At 38.5% G+C, this 18,342-nt stretch overlaps 1 long non-coding RNA gene across 2 annotated transcripts in view; it reads left to right on the top strand.

Moving 5' to 3' along the window:
* Window positions 1-1,576: 1,576 nt before the first annotated feature.
* The window catches only part of LOC125184067 (uncharacterized), a 58,355-nt gene continuing 41,589 nt past the window's right edge, over window positions 1,577-18,342 (top strand). The window contains exon 1 of one of the 2 annotated variants that reach the window (XR_010834012.1): window positions 1,577-1,786. This is a non-coding gene — a long non-coding RNA (uncharacterized lncRNA). The remainder of the gene's footprint in view (window positions 1,787-18,342) is intronic. The other variant, XR_010834011.1, reaches the window with a different exon arrangement.

Here is an 18,342-nt window from a genome sequence, read left to right as displayed (position 1 = left end):
ATATACTTACTAAATCAGATGAATAATTTATTTTGTACTGGTAGCATTGCATTAACATAGAGAATTTCAACGGGACATAAAGGAGGTAGGCGAGCAGTTGGTTAGAGCTGAGTGCCTAATGAATTTAGTCATTCAGATGTCCAAAATTATATAAATGGATTATTTATGAAAATCAGCAGTGTTATTTGTACAGATTGATAATAAATTCTGTTTCATTAGTGACCAGTATTTTAAGATTTAAAACTAAGACTGATTAAATCAAGTAAAATATGCATGTAAATTGTCATTATGTGGATGGATACACCTTACTAGATTAAATTTAGATTTTATATTTGCTCCACACTTTATTTTTCAGCTCATTTTTTATTACTGTTCATTCCTTCCACATCACAGATTATAAATTCAGCTGTGGTTTAGTTCAGGTTAGGCTTTGGATGTAACGGTTGGAGGAGAAAAAAACTTTGTTTCTCTCTCTCTTTTTTTTTTTTCCATTTTTCCTGTGTCAGTATTTTATACAAGGTCAATAACAAGCTTCAGTGTGTTTACAATTACCAAGAGGATGGGATTTGTTATTGTGCACAGACAAATGTGCTGATGCTTCGATTATTTATGGACAGGAGATAAAAATCATGCAACGTACTGAGACAAAAGTAAGGTGTATGTTTTATATCTATATTTTTGATGAGTTCTCTTAATAGACGTTGGTCATTGCATGGTTCCATGACTGTGTAATGTAAATTTTTCTTTGTAGTAAAGCTGTCAAAGCTTTTTTTTTTTTTTTTTATGGTTCACGTTTATGTAACTTGGAAGCAAACATCTCACTTCCTATAGTATTTAAAATCAGAACTGCTTGTTTTGGACTGCCTACAGTCTAAAGGGGTATGTAAGGATAGGATAAATATATTCCCTTGATACTGAGATAATTGATAATTTTTAGGAAACCTTAACCAAGAGAATTGGTTATAAAAAAAAAAAAAAAAGAAAAAGAAAAAAGAAAGAAAAAAGAAATACACAATTCATTGAGAAAAAAAAAAAAAAAGTCCCTGAAATGTCCTTAAAACCCATGTTCTATTATGTGATGACCATGTGCAAAGAGCTCTGGGTATTGCAGCCAGAGAAGGTGAGCCAGGAGAGCAGCAGAGTCCACTGCTGTGCGCTGCGTTAGAGCATCCAGAAAGGGATGTAAAGCTGCAGTGGTGTGGATCTCAGCCAGCTCCCTTTGCTGCTGTGGCAAAGCAGGATCAATACCTCCTGCAATGGATTCCTGTTGTTCAGGGTTTGGAAGTCTGTATTATATTCGTGTTTGTCTGTTGGTTAATCTCAGTGTCTAGTGATGAATTTCTACTGGCTAGAAATGTGTTTTATTCTAATCAGATTGGAGCCTGGCGTATTGATGCCCTTTTCTTTGCCTTGATCCGTCCCATAAAACGTCGATAGATCTATTCTCTGCTACTTAATCTTTCAATCCCTATTGCTTTCAGCTGGCTGTTAAACTGGTTTGACAGTTGCGTCTCCACGAATCTGTTACACCTGGAAATGCCAGTGCAACAGGCACTCCTAACTGCTTAGAGTCATGTGTAAAGCTCATATAGGTAATTATAAAGGGGTGAGGTTGGGGGAAGGGTTATAAGTGGTGGAAGAAGAAGAGGTTTTCTAGGAGAAACTCAGAACACCTGTTTTAGGTTTGCAGTTTCAATTGCCTTTGGGAGAGTCTCCCTCTTTTTTTTTTCAGGGGAAAGAGAGCAAGCCTTGTTTCCTGTAGAGGATTGTGGCTGGAGGTTGGGAGGTATGGACTCCTTCTTGTGTGTCTGTGTGATGGGCAATAGTCCTTTGACCTGTTTACTGTAGAGCATTTAATACTATAAGTTTGATTATGTCACGATAGCGCTGTGTGGGAGATGTTACTTGAATACGGATCTTTCCCAGGACTAAGGTTTTGTCACCTTGCCTGCATCATCTGACTGTTGTCATAACTTGCTGATTAGATCTGAATCTTGCTATTTGTCTTTTTTTTTTTTTTAATGGTATGGAAAGGTAGATTCCAACTTGTTTTGAATTTTCTTTGATAGTTTGTAAGTTAATGACCTTTATTAGATGAAAAATGTCTGAAAGTGTAACTGCATTGAATTTTGCATTACATTAAATTCATGACCCCTTGCTTTATTTGTTATCTAGTGAATTTGAATAGTGAAAACTAGACTCACTTCCAGAATAGCACAAAATCTTTAATTGTGCCTGTTACATCTCAGTGTAAAAATGAAGAAGATGTCTCTGCTAAAGCAGAGAAAATGCTTTTATAATAGAGCAAAAAACTTTAATGAGAGGTGGATGTCTTTTATGTAGAGATATTTTGAATATCTTGAGAGCAATAGTGCTTTTATAATTGGGTGATAACCATGTGCTGTCCAGAACAAGGTTTTTTAAGTACCTTATCTTTTTTCTCAGAAGCCACTTCTGTAATTAGCAAATAATTATATATGTTTAATATAAGCCAAGCAAATTTAATTTTTAACCTTTTTAAATTTTTAACCTTGATCTTCATCATATGTTCTTCAGACCTACCCCTGCTGCTAAATGCAAGAAGGATACCGTAGTTTCCTGGTCACATACTCAACTTTATACCTGGATGTATAAATGGTTCATGAAAGCATTCATAACAATGTACCTACCCTTCTAGGCCAGAAAGTTATGGATATTTAAATACCTTATTAATAACTTCTCTATTGTGCTGCTATTTGTTTTTAGTTGAGCTATGATGGGTTCCCCAGAAAAAGACCCCAAAACAAATGCTTATAAAGGGATTGTAAGCCCCTATTTGCAGTAGAGTTTCTATACTGATCTCAGCGCATCTAGAAAGTAAAAGGGTTAATAAGTATGATGCTGAGGTTGGATTTTGTTAGCAATATTTCCCTGTGTTATTATGATGAAGGTAGCAGAGCTAGCTAATCAAAATCACTTGTCCTTAATCATTTAAAATTTGATGAAGCAATTCATTCTCATTGTATTTTTGACCCATGTAATAGTTACATTATTAAAGTCTGTGTGTGTTTCAGGTAATCAGAATATAATGACTTTGTAAATTTCAAACTATAGCAGAAGTCTATAAAAAATATCTTCCAAGCATCATCTTCTGTCACAAAATGAGCCTTGGAAAAATAGGGCTCACTAATGTGAAAAAGAGCAAAATGGTAATGAAAATGCCAGGTGAAGACGAGTCAATTTACTCAGACATGTTCTGGGATGTTACAAACAAAAATAATCTTTGTGCCTGTAGTACATAGGAAGTAAAAGAAGGCATTAAAACATTTCCAAACAAAACCTGGATTCAGGTGATTTTTCTTACATTGTGGTTTATGCTTCTGCCAGTTACCATATCCTCTGAGCATAGTGAGAGGATAAACAACGTCTGTCATCTGTCAGATGCTGATGTTTGTTAAAATGCTTTAGGTGGCAAACTCTAAAATTACTTGTAATGTATTAATGGAGAACTTTTGATATAGTGGTGTTTCACTGGGGACTGGTTGCTTGCTATGATCATGCCACACTTCATCCTTAGACGTGAAGAACAACTGCAAATTTGTAATTTATAGGTTCACAGATGATAATCTTTATTTTTTTTTTTAAGTCTTCCCCCCTCCCCAAGAAGATATTTCTTAAGAAGTCTACTTAGAAACTGTAGTCAACATCACCACAATTAACACACGATCAACTATTCATTCAGCGTATATACTTTGAGATATTATTTGTTAAAATATGTACAGGCATACAAATAAAGGTTTCTCTGGAAAACCGCTGTTGAAGCATGGCGATTCCCTCTAGCCAGGCTGTCAGAAACAGGAGTTGTTGCCAGTCCCACTGTGTGGTCAGAGACTTTCTTGCAGGTTTCTGCCCATAGGGTTCACTGTTGTGTTGGGGCTGTTAAATTCCACTTTGCATTAATATAAGCACAGAAAGGCTTTTGCAGTTTTTTTTTCTTGCCAGTTTACTAGTGCTCAGATGAAGCTGTGTAAATTTTACGTGGCCTAACTCTCAACCAATGAGCTCAAAATATTAATGCATTTTGTGCTGATACTCTTGAGGTGTGGAATATAAAACAGGTATAAGTATATCCGATGTGATTTATGTAGGAGTAAATAAATAGTGGTTTATGGCTTCTAAGATCAGGTTAAATGTCTTCATTTGGTGCAGTTTTCTTGAAGGAAAGTTAATTTTGGTCAATTGGGTTTGAAACATTGAATTTTTAATTTTTGAAAGCACAGTACAGATCTAATATCTGGCTTATTCATTCAGAGCTTGCTGTCTGGTCTCATTAGAGGAGATATATAAAGAATTATGCTATTCTTTTCCAGATTCACTATATCCAGATAGATCAGATCTCTGATATCTTTAAGTATTAGTCATAACTTACTGAGCTACAAGTAACACCTGTGGAAAACATGCATTCCAGTATGGTTTTGAACAGTGACATATTAAGACATTATTCGTTCTGGAATTACTGCTTTACTCTCTTCCTGTTAAATTTATAGGAATTAAATATTTCAAATGGAATAGTCAGGTTTGATTATTGCTTCTTATTAAAATATTCAGCACATCATTCACAGGTTTAACTTTCTGACTGTCTCAGAGCCATTATGTTTTATTTTTTGTAACTATATATGAATGTAATACACTTGGTAAGATGTGTGCACTCAGTAATTATTTCAAATCTGCCTTTGGATACATAGTAAGGAATATAATAATGATGGGCTGAACATCAGGGTAGTTTAAGTTTTGTAATTTGTTACTACCTTGTTATTTTTTACTTTTACATGTAACAGTCTTGTACAGGATAATTTCTCTCTGATTCTCTCTAATCATGGTAATTGGAAAGAATGTACCATCATCTCAAAGGCAGGATTTCGCTACCACTTGAATGCATAATTTTCTGCTTGAATTCTGTGGTATGGAGGAATAGGAATTGCTCTCCTCATGCTTCAGCCTACTTTCCCCACGTTTCCACCCAAACAGATTTTCCTGTTCTGTAGCCCTTGGGGGTCTACAAGAGCAGAGTTGTTTTCAGAGTATGCTGTACTGAGGGTCCTGTTGATCACAGTGGTCATCAAGATTCCTGCCAAGATGGGAACATAATGAAAAAGCTGAGCACAGTAATTCTGTGACTCAAGGCTGGAAACCGAAAATGGAGGAAAGAATCAGGGAAGTGGAAAAGAACCAAAGATTTTATTATTTGGGTAAGGTGGCCTGAAATTTTTACTTTAAAACAACTAGTAATGTTTAATGCTTGCTTTAATTATTTATTTAATCAGTTTGAAGGAGCAGTCTTGAGTAGAATATCCTGCCACTGAAGTAGACTTGATATGAGCTCAGAGGCTCACCATGGGAGGTTAGTTTGTTGTTCTCTTCTGTGGCCTTGTGCTGGGCTCGATACAACCAAATGACAGCTATGGGGTGACTGCTACCCTGAAAATGAGGAAAAACCAAACAAACACGCAAACAATGTAGAAACAAAAACTACTATGAAATGTGTAGTAAAAAAAAAAGTAACCATTCTGCGGTTACATCTATGATCTCTTTTTTTTATTTTGCCCCCCCTCTGGAGAGATGTACGCTATTAAAGTATTCATGCAAGCGAGAAGGCATTGATTTTTTACACATCTTCAACAATCAAGTTGAAGACTATGTAAAGGTCACGGCTTGTCCTTTTGTAGCTCCTGCAGGTAACCAGTGCTTCCAGTGGCACATCCTTGCGCAGCCGAGCTGAGCACCTGCCTCAGAGCCTCCATCGCTGCTGCGTTCCCACAGGGCAGCAGCGGGATGCCAGGGCTCCTGGGCTAAGCCTCTGGCATTAACGTGGGCTAGCATGAACTGAATGAGCAGAAATCCTTTTTTCCCCCTACATCTTTTGTTATGAGTGTAGAAGTTCTACCAGAGAATACCTCAGGTTTAATAGGAGCCTGAAATGCTAAAGGTATTTATTTCTTCATAAGTTTCTTCCTGGGTGATTATTTATTGCTTCTGTGAATGTCTAGAACACTTTCACATGCCACTGTATTTTGTATACGTATTTTAGAAGTCTTAAGATTTCCTTTAAAAACGCCTGTCCGCACACAAATTTAATGCATGTACTTCTATGAAATTGCATCTGTGGAAGCTTTTTAATTTTTTAATTACTATTTATTTATTCTGGTTTGAGCACAAAGCTCAAGTTTCACTCACTGATAGGCTGGAGAGATTGGCTGAAGAAAACCACAAAACTTCTACTTTATTCCAGTTATAATATATTTTGCTTAACATTTCATGAAAGAAGAAAAAGTCCTCATTAGTGGAAGCTTTAATGACACTCATTTTTCCTTATTTATTTAATAAGTAAATGCACTTGATGAAAGATTACTTTGTGCATAATAGAGATGATGAAAAATCATGATGTAGAAAGCAACTTTCTTTTTATAGAGCTCTAAATAATTTGTCATCCAAATATTTTTTGTAGGTTATAAACACACCCACAAACTCTTGGTTGTTCTCCTGTATGCATGTCAAGACTGAAATACAAAGTACATTAACTTTAATGGGTTTTAAATGATATACTGAGTAGCAAATCTCTTGTCTGTAGCCCATCCCTGGTTCTTTTTTTTTAAAGACCAGTTCTCCTTTTGCCTGCCCCCTACCTGAAATTGCAATTAGCTCTGCAAAATGCATTGAGTATTTTCACTGATTGAGATTGCTTTGATTATGAAAGCAGTCCTCATAATCATATAGCTGCATGTTATTGATGGCATACCTGACAAAAGCTTGCAAAATACAGGTGATTTCAAGTGTGCTGCAGTTCTCAAAAATCATTTTACCAGCCCATCATATCTTTCATGAGTTTTTATCCCACTGAATTTCCAATCAGCCCTCGTACTTAGTGAATTATTTAGCTGCAGCTCCTATTTGGCAGGGTGATTACTGTGTAATACTTAGCTAGCTGGTGTAGCCTTCACTGGGAGCTTTACCTATGTGAGTATAACAAATCTAAGCCAGCATCTTTTCAGAAAATGAATATAACACTTTATTTTTTTTGAGTAACACTGTGTCATTTTTCATTAACCTTCTGTGCGATGGTGTAACTCTTTATCACGGTCAAAATTCTGTTGCTGGTATTTTGAAAAGTTTTGGCTGGACTAGATATAGCAAAGCAGCATGATGCCAAGAAAATAAAGAATTCCCATCTTTCTTGCTCTTCAGTTTAATACAGTAAATAGTTGGCTGACAGTGAAACTCATGCTGAATTAATCAGTGACCAATGATAGTGCAGAGGAAATATGAAGTGTACCTGCAATTAACCTAAACGTGTACACAGGATAATAAATGAGACCTTTCTGACACTTAAACAGCTCCACTTCATGTAAAGAAAAACTCCTAAGAAAATCTGTAAATTATTCTTCAATATACAAGTTGTTATCCAAATTGTACTCTCGCTGAGAAGGGGTGAAAAGGCTTATTCAGAGTGACGTATTTTCTATGCCTCTTCCACTAAGAAACACTCTCTATTAACAGAGATTTCCCCCACCCCAGCATTGTGGTGAAAGGAAAATAAGCCTCATTGGGAAGCAAATACACACTTAGTATACTTTGTACAGATCATTACAGCTATATCATACATGAAAAGGTTAGTGACAAAATGCAAGACTGTAAATGTATGCTTAGAAATGGTGTGCGTGTCATTCAAGCGTTTTCTTTTCATAAGGAAAGCAAGCTCTTTAAACTTACAAAAGCTATTCCTCCAGTAAAACGATGTTTTAGACCTGCCATCAGTTTTTGCTAGCTATTTTTCAAACCTGTCACTTTGTGCTGACTCAGACATGTGCAGTGTTGCTATTGCAGAGACGGTTAAAAATGTCTTGGGCTGGGTGGGTGGGATGACAGTCAAGTATCTTCCCAGCCAGAAGGAATGTTTGCAACGCGTGTTCATCAGTCTTAGGCTGAGACTCTCTGGGACTGGTAACTAAGTCTTCTCTTCCTCTTTGTTGAGAATTAGAAGCCAGACAAGCCCTACAAATCCTGCGGAGCTTTCCCTCTATGCCCAAGTTAGCAAATAATTTGCCATTGTAGTAAGCCCTTTACGTGGGGAGTGAAGTGGAATAACAATTTTGGAGAGGTGTCTTATTTTTTTTTCCTGCACCTTTACTATAGTATTGAAGTTTGTGGCTCAAGAGAATACATAAATTTATTTTTGATCTAAAAAGTGATTTTTGATAAATCAGGAACAGTGCTACGTTTCTACTCTTTTTTTGGCAACTTCACTGACTGCCCTGTAGGTTCTCTAGATGTGTGTATAGTAATAGTGCCATTACAAGGACTTTACAAAGATGTGTGCTCTAGAAATAACTCTGATATGTGGGTGTATAACCAGAAAATGTCTGTCCTGCGGTGCTTGATTTGCAAATGTTATAGCATGGTGATCAATCAAATTAAAGCATACAGTTAGATGACTGACTCATCCATAAAGAAACCTGGTAATTATAGTCTTGAAGTCAATGGTACTGAAATAAGTCACATGCAGCAGCCATAATTATAGAACACGATGCTCCGTCATCGGAAGAAAGCGTTCTCCCCCACCTCCAAGAACCAACAGGGAAGCTAACAGAATATCACGCAGGTTAATTAATGAATTGTTATTAACCACTTATGCTGACCTTGTGAGCCAGATATTTTGTATCTCTTTCACAAGCAGTGTATTTTGTAATGCTAACACAAATGGGCCGGAACTTCAGAGGGGAAAAAAGTCTGAAACAGTGCAAGATATCTGAATTATTCATACCTCAAGACATGTGCTCTGTGAATTGTTTGTTTTTTAATGCAGTTCACAGATTCATAAACTGTCTTAAAATCCAATGATTTCTGGTCTGTCAAATGCAGTGTCAAACTTGGCTGAAAGCCTGCATTACTGGGCCTGATGAAAAGCCTGGGTAAAACCATGGGCATTGTGCACAAGAAACGACCTGAAGGAAGCAGAATAAAGGGAATGGGGCGGACTGGGGGAAAACTCCATCTCACTCCAGTGAACCCAAGCCCTATTCTTGCCTTAAAACCTGAGCTAGTACAGAAATACATGGCTGACAAAATGCAACCCCCCCCCCCCCAAAAAAAAAAGTTGTTAAAGTTGTTCATGGGGTGTGTGTGAGAGGACAATTCCTCAGCAGAGGAATGAGGAATACTGGGCTGTTAGGTAAGAGAGGAATGCTGGCTGTAGCCACAGCTGTCCTTGGGAACTCACCAAATGGGAGCAGTTGGTCCAGACCAGGCATCCCCACTTCTACCCTGACATCTAGTACTTTATTATTTCAGAAAACGTGCTCATATTTCAAGTCTCTATCAAAATCTTTTTTTTAATTTACCTACCTTCCTTTTTGTTTTAAATTAACATATATGTTCTTCGAGGTTTTCATTTTTTACTGTCTAGTGCAATGGGACTGCTAGATGCTGCTGTACAAAATATACAATAGTAATAGGAAGGATTCAATATGTTTGTCTGGCTCGGAAAGTAAAACAATGGTGGATAAATGTAGACTTTAACATCTGATTTTTATTTTTTTTCCAAGTCTAGTATAGAGGAAAGCTGTATCTTGCTCTTGACTTGTGCTGCTGCGACTGTTTTATTGAGCTTGATCAAAATGCTATAAATTGCATTTCTCTGTAAATGCAAGAATGAAATGCACACAGAAGATAAGATCAATTGAAAAAATGTGAATTTCCTCACCGCAAGTGTGTGTGGCACTGTCCTTCAGGACCTCCACCTGAAATGCAGGCAGAGCTTTTCTCTCCTGGCATCACTAGAGGGCACTCAGTAATTGCATTTCGCTACTTTGCCACCCATTTCAGAGCACTCAAGTCTTTCTTTTTCTTAAAAGGCAGCACATGTATTAAATACAAAGATTTCTCAGACATCGCAACAGGATTTATTGCTGATAAATAATTCTCAATAGAAATGTAAAATAACAGTTGTGTTTAAATAGTGCTGTAATGCAGCTTCCTCCACTCCCCGAAGTGCTGTAATCCGAAGGCACAGGGTATTTATGTCTGACGAGAGGCGGGATGCTCTCAAGCCATCCTTGCATCATAACTTCTTCCACAGATGCTTACAGCCGAGAAGAGCATTAGCAACTCCGGGAGAATGTTATCTGAGCAGAAAATGGGTTTGTTGTCAGCTTTTAGTGTAAGGAATGTGTTGAGGAAAGGTAAGGGGAGAGGAGGAAGCTGGCAGGAGGGCAACATGGCTGCGGGGCAGAGCTGTGCACCAGGGAGGACAGCTCAGGAGCCACAGCTCATGATCCAGCTCTTCATTGTCAGATAGAATGATTCGCATTTGGCTGGTTTTTATGTAATATATTACTCTGGGCAGCAAGTACAAAATTAACCAGCAAGCACCAACCATATGTCATGCTCTTTTTCCCCTTGAACCCAGAATGACTGAACCAAAGTTGTGGTTTGTCCACTTCTCATTGTATGGCTGAAGTTGCTCAAAACTTGCAGCAACATTTTCTGACGCCTGCTTGAAGTGGAGTGGGGGACTGTTGCTGGATGCCACCAGCTCTCACAGTCTCTCTCGGGAGATGTGCAACAGATTAGCAGCTGAGCAGTCCTTTTGGAGCAAGACACCAGTGCAAGTCCACATCTGGGTTTTTCATAAGGCCACATCTATTTTCTTGCAAAAAAATCGAGGCTGAACTGCTTAGGGACTTCTCTTATCTCTGTTCCCATATGCTGTAAGCCCAGTAGTGAGCTCTATTGTTTGAATTAAGTCTGTTTTCACCACAGGCTTTTCTGGTGAGAGAGGACTGTCCCAACACCCAAACCTCATCCTTCTTGGGAAGGGAAATCCTCAGCAATTTGGTGTGATCCAAGTGGTCCTTCCATCTCTGCTATCATCAGAAAACACAATATGCTTCATGGGCATAGGGTTGTGAAATTGTTCCAGCTGCTCAATCCTGTGGCAGAGACCAAAACCCAGGTGCAGGGAGTCTGAATCCACCTCTGAGTAGAATGTGTATGGCTGACTGGATGAACCACAACACCTTAAAGCAAAGTTGAATGCATAAAATCAACAATTTCTGTATGTATGTGGACACTTTCTTCTCTTGTTAAAAGTTCATCATTTAGCAGACACCAAAAAGGGAAAAGAAAAAAATAGAATCCATGTTTACACAAACTGCATTTTTTAGTTGAATGTATTATCAAAATATATTTTGTCATCTTCAGGAAGTGATCAAAACATGTACAAGCCCTGGCCCCAGAAATTAGCATTGCTATTTTCCTTGCTATGCTGTTCCTTTTCTTTTCAAATGAACAGCATCGAGAAAGTTGTAGTTCTTTTTCTACCTTTTTCAGGAAAGAAAGGGAAGCTAGAAGTTCATTTACATTGAATCGTATTAATAGCATAAAATATTTTAATAGAAACATTGAACAGCGCAGGCTGGAAGAGACCTTGATTGATCATCAGGTCCAACATTTATTTTATGTCCCTTAAGGCTGCAAAGTATATTAACTCCCCTTGAGTGAAGAGCTCCAGGATTATCTGAGGCTTCAAACTTCTGTTAAGATGCAGCTGCTTCACCTCATACCACTCCAAAAAAAAACACAGAACAACTTTGGAAGTTGGTGTTCTGTACATCAGAAATGGACAAATGCACAGAAGATTTTGGAAGTTTATGATCAAGAACCAAAAAAGTTTGCCTGACAAGTGTTCGTATGCTGATGTTTCCCCTTTGGATCAAAAATCATTGTGGCTGCAGCCAGTAATTGCCAGTATTGTGATGAGTTTATTCATGAGAGATGGCTTTATGCTGGTTGAGGATGTCTCATTGTTCTGGAAGAGAGCAAAAGGTCAGGCAAATACTTGGAGGAAAAAAAAAATCAGTGCTTAGTCATTTTTGTCCTTTATATCTGAAAGTAAAGCCATTCTTTCCTGGTTTTGTGTGTATTGTATAGCAGAACATCAAACATGAAGAAAAAGAGCTGATGAAAACGCAAAGATGAAGAAATCTGGTAGCGAGCTGCCAGGAAGAAATATCTTATTCTTTAAAAAAAAAAAAAAACACATTTCTATAACTGAGTTTTGCTATGATAATAATGTAATGAGAAATAGAAGTCAAACATTTGGATTGTCAGGTGGAACATAGCACAACAGGCTTTGAATGAGGTTTTGTTGTAGCTTGTTCTATGAGAGTTGTACAGCTTTTTAATAATAATGAGAAGCACTGGAGAAATAATCTTTGATAGATGGGGGAGATTAATTCAGACAGTTGTGGTCTTCCTGAGAAAGGACTCACAAAGAGCTTGGATTTGGGAAAGTAAGGAGGAAGTAAGAATTAATCTGAAGATTTGTCCCCAGACTCGCACCCTTTTGTGTCCCTCAAGATCAGAAGGTTTTATGTATTGAGCATACAAATTACTTAAAATATAGATTTTGACATTTTACCTCTGCTCCAGAAATCTCAAGGATACCTCTCTCTTTTATGACATGCTGCAGCACATCAGATCCTCAACTCTCTCCAGTTATGCTTTGTCAAAAGCTGATTCTCCAGCCTGCTACAGCTAACAATCAATAAAGACATAATTTGATTTAGGAAAAGGCCTTATCAGAAAACTTATTGAGGCATCTTGTGTCTGCTTCTGCTATACATACTGTAAAAGATTAATACTATAATGCACTTATGAAGTTTTCTTGAGCTTTCCTAGGTATCTCACCCAGGGAACAATGTATGCTGGCATTTGACTTTCATTGACGTAATTATAGGTTGAGGTCTCAGCAGCTTTGATCACAACACTTGTTACATTAAGTATTGTCTGGGTGCCTAATGATGCAATTTGACTGCTTTGGACGTGGCTGTGGGAGCCGATGGAGAGAGTCCCTTCCAGCCTGTCTCTGCCCCAAAAGGTAGGCTTCCCTTCTCCACGTGCTGACAGCTACGCAGAGTGTTAGATTGCTGCTTTAATGCAAGGGTTTAAATGCAACCTGTAAGTGCTTAATGCCTTTGGTAATCAGGTGGCTTTGGCACCTGTACATAGGCTTTAGCAATCTGACTCCAGGTATACAGGTTTGGGGACTTTGCCTGTTTCCTTTGGATTATCCACCATTACTCATCTGAATGTTTGCAATTGCTATAATCCTCTCATTGTATTGTGTTTTGCATTGCCACAGCAACAAATTCCAGCATGACTGGAGTGATAACCGCAATGAACTGGCACAGAATACCATCTCATAAAGATCAGAGAAATGAAGACAATTACTTCTCATTTTTCTGCATCCTGGCAAGATGTGGGAATTCATAGTAATTTCACTGCATAGAAATCAAATCTAATCAATACTTTTGAATTGCTGCCTTAGCCTATATAGAAGCAAGTTTCAGGATTAATTTTTTCATCTACAAGAGTCATACAGCCTTTCTTTTTAATTGTGCTACGTATTTCAGTATGCAAAGTGCTCTATTTAAATAGGAATAGGATTATTTCATTGTTCAAGTTAATTAAGATGGGTAATTAAATGCTACAAGTAAGGTTCTCTGTATTTTACATTTTATTTCCATTAAAAGTGATTTCCAAGTACAACATAAATGAATTGTTTGAGATTCCAAATCAGCTTTTCTAATTCTTTTTCCGTATTGTACGATCTCTTTCTGCCCCTCAATATTTTCACCTTTTGAAACAAGGATCAGGACAAGCATTCATGGGAAACAATGTGAGTTCACAAATTCTGGTCATGTATTTCAGTAACTACCTTGATATGTATTTTAGGCCTGCCTTTTTTGGTTTCCTAGTATGCTTGGAAGCTATGGAAAAACTATCCACAGTGACTAATCTGTATTTTCTGACTCCTCCCACCATTTTATCTGTACATGTTGCTGATTTCTGTCTCTTTTACTTTAATCTCTACTTTCGGAGCAGAGCAATTACTTGATTGTTCTTGTGGATAAACAGTTGGTGTTACAGTTGTCCTCTCTGAAGAAAGAAAGGTCTATGTCTGGTGAAAATCTAAAGCTGTTCTTTAATTGTACAATAAGAAGTTATCTCTGTACAAATATGTTACTGTTTGCTCATTTCTTGATATGAGGAAGGCATAAAAAGGTTGTGCTGCTACAAGATTTTTGGGGCTTTTAAAGTTTTTATTATTTCTTTGCCTTACTGTATCATAATTGTGGCTAGGCAAGAAAGCAAACTGGAAAACGAAAGATGTGCTTTCCCAATGACACTTCCTTATGCCACACCACTGGAATAGGTAGGTCTTGTTACATTGTCGTATGCTGGTGAGATACTTGCTGGCAATGAGCTGGAGAAGATGTCTTTCAGAACACGAGCCTATGGGTAACATGAGCTAAGTGACTGTTTCTGTGCAAATATCATGACAAGTTTGTTGTTTCAAAACAATACTGGTGTCAGTGTGAAATCCCAAAGGAAATGGGGCCATTAAGTGCCATTATATTCACTTGGGATTAGTGCAAAGCTTTGGCTTCATTTATTTCTTTTTTTCTTTTCCTCAGTTGTCTGAGCAAGGAGACAGTCCTGAAGTTTCAGGCAAGCTCTTGCATCTGGTTTCCCCTTGGCACCTGCTATGAACTCGTTAAGGTTTTGTGACTTCCAGCCAGTCCCCAAGCTCTTTATGGCTATCAGAGCCTCAAACTGACCCTCAGTTGCTTTCTGAAAGCAATGTGAAATTAGAACTGTAAAATATCGCAAAGATTTCTTGTGTCACATCGTCTATGAGGGGCAGAGAAATGCTAAATAAATTATCAATACCTACATTTATTTTTTTTTAAAGTTTGAATTTAGGATAAGGGAGAGTGTGGTTTCCAATAAAGAACACTCCCTGGATCCAGTTAATAATGTAAGTATCCCCTGAAGTTTTCTACAATGATTTTCCTGCCCTGTGACAAAGCCATTCTGTTTCCATACTGGCCATTCCACAAGTGCCAGCAAACTGGTCTTTGGCACATGGCATTTACAACCTATTTCAGGAAGAACATAGGAAGCCGGGTGCTTTAATAAAAGAGACCTTTTTAGATGTTGTAAGACAGGTTTGAATGCACTTCATGGTGCAGTGAATCATGGCAAACATGCTCTCCTTTGCTGCTGCCGAGGATGTTTGCTTTGCATTGTTCAGCTATCACCCCCTTGGCTGACAGATGCTGTTGAGACAGTATGGTGCGTATCCAAGTTTTAAGGCTGAAAAGTGAGGCTGATCTCTTTTGCATGAATTGAGTTTCTGTTTGAGTTTTGGCCCACTGCAAAGTTGGCTGCTCATTTTACTAAAGCAAACCCAGAATACTAAGCAGGTAATTAATTTATCTTCTTTGCCAAGAGTCAAAAGGCAGGATTCAGGAGGCATTGAAGACCAGCAACGGCTTTCATGAAACTGATCATTTCAGAAGTACATAAATATTATATAACTAGAATTTGTATGCAAACCACATTACCAAATATTGCTATGACATTCCCTTTTTATTTTTTTAGTGCTAATATTTTCCTGTTTCCTTAAAACGTTCATTGTGGTTCCACTTGTATTGGTTAAATAGGCTACAAAGCGCACAGATGAGGTGGGGTTGATCAGTTTGCTTGTACTTGGGCAGTTTCTGTATTGTAAGTAGAAGAGTGAGACAAGTGGCGTCAGAAGACAGCATTCAGAGGTGTAATGAACTACCTCTGTTTTTTAACTACCAATAATAGGAAGGTGAATAAAGTCATTCTGGACTGCCTGCAAAACTTCTCAATCTGGTCGTCTTTATTTCATCTTGGCTGTATTTTTGTCACAAATCTGCTGAAGGTGAACAAAAAAGAAAGGGTCCCTGGCCAGGCAGGTGTTCAGAGAACTGCTCCCATTTACTGTGAGGCTGCTTAGAAAGTCATGAAAAAAAGTGAAGCACTGCCAGTCAGGAAGAGGGATGCCTTAAAGAGATTCTGGCAAGCTGGCTGGTGAGGGAACAGCTTGGGAGTAGACTAGATGTGCTAAAGCTAAATTGGGAGGGGAAATTGGAGGCTGACTCTGGCCAATGCATTGAGCTGAAGAAGGTATTTGCTATGCCAAGTGAAAAAGTGAGAAAATGTATCAGACTGGATTTTTGGAGAGGTGCTAAGAAGGATGACCTTGTTACGTGGCGAGAGTTGGTCAATTAAGGACCTTGGGCTGAGGGAGTACTTCTTGTACAAGACACAACATTGACAAGATAATTAGGTGGTTTCAGGGAAGGCCCTCAGCCATGTGGTTTGATTCCTCTGTTGATTGTTTTCTTTAACAATCCCAAACTTCTACTGTCTTCTCACTATCCAGGTTGTTGTAAGGCTATCAGGCATTTGGAATTTATAAGCATAAAATAGAATTGAAAGGCTTAAGCCTGTGGTGTGCCCAGCGTTCTGTAATACTTGTTCCCTCTGAGAGAGAGAAGCTAGGGGAGCTGAAAAGAAGCTCAAATGATCCAAGAAAGTGTATGAGAAGGCAGCTTTTACAGAAGAAGTTGAAACGAAGAACTCATATTTATTTTGCTTCTTAATTTAGATTACAGGCTGCTGTTTGTTGCGGATGTTTCCTTGTGCTTAACATTTAGGATTGTTTTGACATTCTCCATAGTGTACATGTTTATTTTTAGTACTGTATTTGTACCAAAAATTCTTTGGATGTAGAAGAGACGTCTGTAGGCACCACAACACAAACTCCTGTCAAAAGAAAGGCAAGAGAGACGCTGTGAAGTAGCGAGGAAGTAGCAATCCAACCCAATGTGTTCAGGAAGTACCTTCGTTATAGCAGAGAAGAAATTAGAAACAGGCTATGTTTGTCTCTAAAATTTTTAGTAGTAGAAGTTGAGGACAACGTGGCAGCTGTCAATATAAAGGGTTTTCTATTTCACGTTGGTCAGTCACTGATCTATATGTTCACAAAAAGATTTACTCATTTACCTTAATAAAAAGAAAATCATCTTAACACCTCACTAAATATCTGATGGAATTTGTAAACCGAATTAACCCAGTATTGATCTAATTGCGTGACTATGTACTGATGTCCAGTCATTCAAAATGTTTACAATTGACTATATATGTGGCAAGCACATTTCTGGAAAACAGATTAATGATCTGATGAAGTGATCAAGCACTTAGTGGCTTTTGGGTGATAAATCACTTCAGCTCTTTCATACATATGGCATTTAATTATGGTCATTTAAAGCACTGTTTATTATTGTGCTATTCCGTAAACTAAAGCAATCAAAATGCTAAATGGATAACAGAAGTTATTGTAAACACAGCCTTATCGTTCCTGTATGAGCGATGCAATGTTGCCAGTTATATCAGGGCAAATTGGGCTTTTGGGGGACAGAAGTTTCAGCTTTTACGCAGCTTTTACTCCCTGCTTTGTTTGGCTGTTAGTTTGAGGAATGACAGAAATTTACACCAACAGTCCAATCCACACAAACCTGTTTTGTTGCATGGTTTGCGTTTTTGTTTTGCTTTGTGTAAAGCGGTAAATGAGATTAATTATGGCTGGTGGCTGTGCTGGCAGCTCAGGCGCTGAGAAGCTGGGGATGCTGAGGATGCTTTCCTTGTTATATGGGGATGCTGCCTCGTTATAAAGCTGCCTAGCTTTAACATCCCCTGTGTTTTGCGAACCTACCTGCCTGACCTTCAGCCTGCTGGCCGTGAGCTGGGCGTTCAGCTCTTCTGTCACCCCTTTTCCTTCACTGGAAGGGGAGGTCAGAGTAATTGCTGGAGCCAAGCGAGGCTCTTCCATCAGAAAACAGCACCATCGCTTCTGAAAAGCGCTTTGAAGCTACCAAAGGTTATGTAATTCCCTTGGTGATTTGGAGGGGTATCTTGTTTGTTTTCTGTAGGGCTAACCTAGATGCCAGCAGTCGGTGGGAGGCTTTCCACTGGCTAAGCTCGCTGTTGGATCAGGCCTAGGAAGTTCTCGCCCATTAGTCAAGGACTTCCTGATGCCTCCTGATATCTCTATACAGCCGGTGCCAGTGGCCGGCAGCAGCCTGCGCACTCTTTTGTCCGTGTGCAGTGGACTCGGATGAACCAGAGCGCAGCGGTGGTGCTGTGCTGTCCCCCTGCAGGCTCTTCCTCCCCCTCCCTAGAGTTTATTCCCCTGCTGATGGGGTATCTGCTGGTGAGCTGGTTTCCACAGGCGACCTAAGGAAAGAAAACACTGAGCTTCATTAGTGAGCTTTCGCAATGCACATTAATTTATATCAAACTTAATTTTGTTTTCTAAGAATATGCTTATGCATGCAAATAAGTAAAACAGGCAACACCAGCAATAACCCTTGGAATTTATTCTGCCTCCTTTTAACCACATCCAGGAGCTCTGGGTGAGGTCTGGGG

This window comes from Anser cygnoides, chromosome 10 (genome assembly GCF_040182565.1).
Source record: "Anser cygnoides isolate HZ-2024a breed goose chromosome 10, Taihu_goose_T2T_genome, whole genome shotgun sequence".
Lineage (NCBI taxonomy): Eukaryota > Metazoa > Chordata > Aves > Anseriformes > Anatidae > Anser > Anser cygnoides.
The sequence above is the reverse complement of the archived record's forward strand: the minus strand, read 5'-3'. Positions and strand labels throughout refer to the sequence as shown.